Source organism: Microcaecilia unicolor, chromosome 1 (assembly GCF_901765095.1).
Source record: "Microcaecilia unicolor chromosome 1, aMicUni1.1, whole genome shotgun sequence".
Lineage (NCBI taxonomy): Eukaryota > Metazoa > Chordata > Amphibia > Gymnophiona > Siphonopidae > Microcaecilia > Microcaecilia unicolor.
The window spans coordinates 194,677,772-194,683,704 of NC_044031.1; the positions used below are offsets into that span (position 1 = coordinate 194,677,772).

General features: G+C 42.5%; 1 pseudogene; it reads right to left on the reverse strand.

Moving 5' to 3' along the window:
- Positions 1 to 2,319: 2,319 nt before the first annotated feature.
- On the reverse strand, positions 2,320 to 2,420 carry LOC115460843 (annotated as a pseudogene).
- Between the last annotated feature and the right edge of the window lie 3,513 nt (positions 2,421 to 5,933).

Here is a 5,933-nt window from a genome sequence, read left to right on the forward strand (position 1 = left end):
TATCATCTGACCTATTCTTAAGAAATCCTCTATAGACCCTTGTGTCCTCTCCAACTACAGGCTCATTCTACCACCCCCTTTCTGATCAAACTCACCAAGAAGATTGTCTACATACAACTACTCCAACACACTGAAATTTCTAACATTCTTCATTCCACTCAATCAGGTTTCTCCCCCAGATACTCAACTGAGCCTATTTTGGCTTCACTTCTTAATGACATTTTGATCATGGTAATGCTGTTGTACTTGTCCCCCTGGATCTCTCTGCTGCCTTTGATCTTATTAGTCTCTCTCTCCTCCTCTCTGGGTTATCAGCTTCGAGTATCTTGGGCACCATATTTCAATGGTTCACCTCTGTCCTTTCTTACTGCACTTGTAAGGTTCTCACTACTCATTTGGAATTCACCCTTTTTTCATTTCCCTGTGGTGTCCCCCATAGCTCAGTTCTTTCACTGCTTCTTTTCAATATCTTTCATACCCTGCTAGCAAGACATCCACGAATCTAATATCAGAATATATATATATATATATATAACAAAAAAAAAAAAAAAAAAAAAAAAAAAAAAAATATATATATATATATATATATATATACATATTCCATTGGTGTAAATGGACTTGCACAGTTTTAGGTGCTGGGATATGAACTAAGCGTGTTCTATATACCACACCTAAATCTAGGTGCCGCTTATAAAATACACTTAGTCAAAAATGTTTTCTACATGGATTTTTTAGGTGCCATATATAGAATCACCTCCATAGTGCTCTCTATTTCGGGCTTCCCCCTTACCTTTCTCCTCTGATTCTTCCCTACTGATCTGCTCACTCTCTATGTTCCTCTATTAGTAATCAGTTATCTATCCCTTCTGTCCTCTGTTCAAGTCTTGAATCAACCAGGCACTCGGCATTTTTCTTCACTGCCCCATCTCTCTGGAATGCACTCCCCTCTGAACTTAGATCTGAGCGTTCCTATCCCTGCTTTAGTGAAATTATAAAACAGATCAATCAATTGCTTGATTCATGCCACCAGACATCTATAGATCATCTTCCTTTCCATCTGTAATAATCTTTGTTGTGCATCATATGCAGTTAGGGGGTCTTTAACTAAGCTGCGGTAGCGTTTTTAGCTCACGATAGAAATCAGCAGGCGGTAAATGCCAAGACACCCATTATATTGCTGTAGGCATCTCGGTGTTAACCATCAGCTGATTTCTACCACAAGCTACAAACACTATCTGGCTTAGTAAAAGACCCCCTTAATTAACTGCACAACAAATATATACGGGGGGGGGGGGGGGTCCCCAGATTTTGGCTTTATCACCAACCTTACATTCACAATATAGTTCATAGGCCTTTTTCACCAGTGGCATCAATATTAGAGTAGTAGGCGGATCCCTGCAGTAGCCAAGTGATTGGTGCAGTGGACTGTAGGGAAGGGAACCTAGGCCCATACCCCACTGTAACTGTTACACTTGTTGTGGAAAGTCTGAGCCTGTAAATCTTGTGCAACCCCAGCCTTAGCTCCTTGCCATCCTTGTAACCCTGAGCAAATCACTTAACTCTCCATTGCTTCAGGTACAAAAACCAAGATTGTGAGTCAACTAGGGACAGAGATAGTACCTGCTTATAATGTGAGACTGCTGTCTGCTTTGAACTTGATGGTTAGCTCCTTCAGATAGAACTCACTGTAAATGTAGCAGTGATTAATACATTTAGATATATATAATGTTAAAAAAACAAAATCAAACATAATACATAAAAACAAAGCAATACATAGAATCAGTACAAATGCAACAAAATAACAAGACAAATCTGAGACTGAAAACACTGAGATTAAAACAAGACAAAAGCCCTAGTAAAGTCTTCAACTGCTTTCTAAATTGTAAAATTGAGGTAACACTACATAAATCCACAGATGAGCACCTCAACTTGGACCACAGTGGATCGATATGTGTTGAGCCTAATTTGTTTACAAGAGGGTATGACATGGGGAAAGTCACTGCTTGTCCCTGGGATCTGTAGCATGAAATCTTGCTACTATTTGGGTTTCTGTTGAGTACTTGTGCCCTGAACTGGCCATTGTTGGAAGCAGAATACTGGGCTAGATTGACCTTTGATCTGACCCAGTATGGCTATTCTTATGTTCTTATGCTCAATAGCAATTTATCAGCTGATCACAAACTGTGAGAAGGCCGATAAATCCTCAGAGATGAAGCCAAAGCTATAGGAACTTCATTGTTTAGTGCTTTAAAAATCAACATCAACACCTTAAATCTTATTCTCCAATAAAATGGGAGCCAATGTAAATCTTTCAATTAAAAATGTTTGGAACGTTTCACAAATTTGCATGTCATTCTTGCGCAGGGACCATTCTTTCTCTGTATTGTTCCAATTTTAGTATATAGCTATCTGCTATCACTTCTCTGTCTTTTCACAAACTCTCCCTCAGTCCCCTCCTTTCCCAGACCCATACAACTCCTCTCCCTTCTGAAGCTTGTGTCCTCTCTCATATCCCTTTTGCTTGTTCATCCTTTTTTGCATATCATGTCCCCTTTTCCCAGTCCATGTCCCTTCTCTCAGCTACTCACATCCTGTATCTATTCCTTTCCCACTCCCATATCTTCACTCCATCCCTGTCTTCATCCCCAAGTCTATCTTCTTTTCACATTGTCTTTCTGCTTCTTCTAGCCCTTCACAGCAGCATTCTCTCTCCCAGTTATGCTTTTGAATACCCCTTCCTAATCCTCTCTATTTCCTTTCCACAGCTCTACTCTCCATGCTTTGATGCTTATGCCCTTTATAGTTTCTTTCTGCCTTTCCCAGTCCTGTTAAACAGCATTCTCTCTCCCAGGGAGTAACACATTTCAATACCCCTTTTTGGCCCTCTCTATTTCCTTCCCAGAATTCCACTCCTAGTCTGGGTCCCCTTTACCCAGCCTCTCGTCCATTACAGCTACTTTCTTCATCTTACAGCTCTTCATAGCAGTGTTCTTTCTCCCTCTCACTTAATACTGGGGTGCATAGCTTCCACTATATACACAGAGCTAGAATCTATTCTAGCAACAGCCTAATGGTTAGAGCCACAGGCTGAGAACCAGGGAAGCAGGGTTCAAAAACTCCCACTGCAGATTGTTGTGATCTTGGGCAAGTTACTTAACCTCCCGGTGCCTCAGGTACAAATTTAGGGCCCTGTTTACTAAGGTGACCATATTTATATGGGCATCTCTAGCGTTTAGCACACAGTAATCATTAGCATGCGCTAAAAATGCTAACGCACCTCTAGTGTGGCTTAGTAAACACAGCCCTTAGATTGTAAGCCCTGTGGGGACAGGAAAATACTTCTGTACCTGAATGTAATGTGTGTAGAGCTACAAGTGAAAAAAGTGTGAGCAAAATCTCTGCCCTTGTGGTCTTGCAGCATAGAGCTCTCAGCTGTCAGCCTACAATCTACAGGTGACAATATTGGGGATGCTCAAGCACTCACAGAGTTTACAGATGCTGACATCTCATATCTTTATCAAGCAACACCTGAGGGCTACTTTTTTCTCCACTGCAATAGGGAAGGAAGAAAAGGGGGTAGGCTAGACCGGCAGTAATGTTTTCCTCTAATCTATCAACTAGGGCTGGCAGCCAGCAAACACACATATTGATAGAAAGTTTTTCTTTTAAAATTTGTATTTCTCCCAGTGTGGATTTCTTATTAATTTATCAGCCTCCATAATTTTTTTTCAAGCTACATTTTGGATCTTCATAATCTAATTGCTCATAGATGCCCCACACCTTATCCTCCCCTAGGAGATCTTAACTTACATCTGGATGACGATAATACATTGTATATAAGATATTTTCTCTTTCTTACTGGCCCTCAATATTAGGCGTTTATCACTTCTACTCTCACAGCTGGACATGAATTATTCCCTGGATTTGGCTCAATTTACCATCAAACCTTTGCATGGAAAAATAGTTTTATTGCTTTTTAAGTAAATTGCGTGTGTGTTTGTGTTTTTCTTTTTTACAGTACATCAGACTTCATCTATTAGGATGCACACTAGATTGATAAAGGAAACTGAAAAGAGATCTTATATTAATAAGTTAACTCCATAACATACATTTTCTGTTAACGCAATAAAAAGGCCCTTGGTTTTCTCCTAGGCTTTTACTTTAGCAACATCATGAGTGTCCAAATTGTCTTGATCATTGCAGGGCTTATACACATTTGGCATGTGCTTATGAAAAAGAAATCAATGCTGCAAAGAAGTAGTGTTAATCCTCATTAATAGCCAGAGCATCACACATGACCAAGTTATCTGGGATAGTTAGGGGTCTGACTCAAAAGTCTAATTACAATACTCCACCTCAGTGGCGTACCAAGGGGGGGGGGGGCGGTGGGAGCGGTCTGCCCCGGGTGCACGCCGCTGGGGGGTGCCATGGTGCGCGCCTGTCGGCTGCGAGTTCGAATTGCTACGCTAAATTCTCTCGTTCGCTGCAGCGCCCTCCCTCTGCCCCGGAACAGGTTACTTCCTGTTCCGGGGCAGAGGGAGGGAGCTGCAGTGAACGAGAGAATTTAGCGTAGCGATTCGAACTCGCAGCCGACAGGTGCGTACCGCGGCACCCCCCCAGCGGCGTGCACCCGGGGGGGGCGCACTGCACCCAGGGGGGGAGGGCGCATCGGCGATCCGCCCCGGGTGTCGTCGAGTCTAGGAATGCCACTGCTCCACCTTCAGATTTAGGACTCCTTTAACTAAGCGGCGGTAGTGATTCCCAGTATAGCAAATGTGATGAAGTCCATTCAATTCCTATGGGCTTCTTTGCATTTGCCGCATGGGAATCACTACCATGGCTTAGTAAAAGGAGCCCTTAATGTCTGAAGCTCTAGCCACTTATTTTTCGGGCAACGTTTTAGCTTCTCAAAAAGCATTATCTTTTGATGCTTCGGTAAACACTCCCTTGTCTTCATTAGACAGACCTTCGTTCTCTACCACATCTTATATTGCATCTTTGTGTAATACCCTTGGGACTTCGAGGGGCTCATTTTCAAAAGAAAAAAATGTCCAAAAAACCTAAGGTGACAGTAGGATGTTTTTCTCTCCAAAACATCTAAATTAAATTTTTTTTAACACTCTGATTATAGAAGTTTTGTTCCACTGTTCATCCAGATTTCAAGGGGGCGTGTTGGGCACATGTTTTGGGTGAGACATGGGCAGTGGTGTGCTGGTAAAATTTTAACAACAGGCTCTCTCCCCGGTCCACCTCGGCGCCCCCCGTCCACCACTGCACCCCCCCCAATCCACCTCTGCGCCCCCCCATCCACCTCTGTGCCCCCCCCCCCAAAAAAAATTCCAGAGCTAGCTATAGCCGGGGGGGGGGGGGGGGCAATGCATTACTCTCTCCAGGAAAAAAAAAATTAAATGATCCCAGGTTCCAATCTAATTCATGTTTAATATGGGATAAAATGCCATAAATAAGTAAATAAATATAAACTTTTAATGTTCAGCACCTGAGTCTCAAAGTGGACATATTCCAAACACTATAATGAAAATAAAATTATTTTTTTCTACCTTTGTTGTCTGGTGACTTTGTTTCTCTGATCATGCTGGCCCAGTATCTGATTCTGCTGCTCTCTATCTGTTCCCTTGACTCCGTTTCCAGGGCTTCCTTTCCATTTATTTCTTTTCTTTCCTCCTTTCTTCTTCATTTCTGGTCCTCCGCACACTTGACTGTACAGTGGATCCAGCTTTTGCCTATTTTCTCCATCCATGTGCAGTTTCTCTCCTCATTTCCTTTTCCCTCATCTAATCTCCTTCCTCTATCTTCCCTCCATGTCCAGCATTTCTTCTCTCTCCCTTCCCTCCCCTCCATCCATGTCCTGAAACTCTCCTCTCTCCCCTGTCCTCCTCTATCCATCCATACCCAGCAATTCTCTTCTCTCCCCT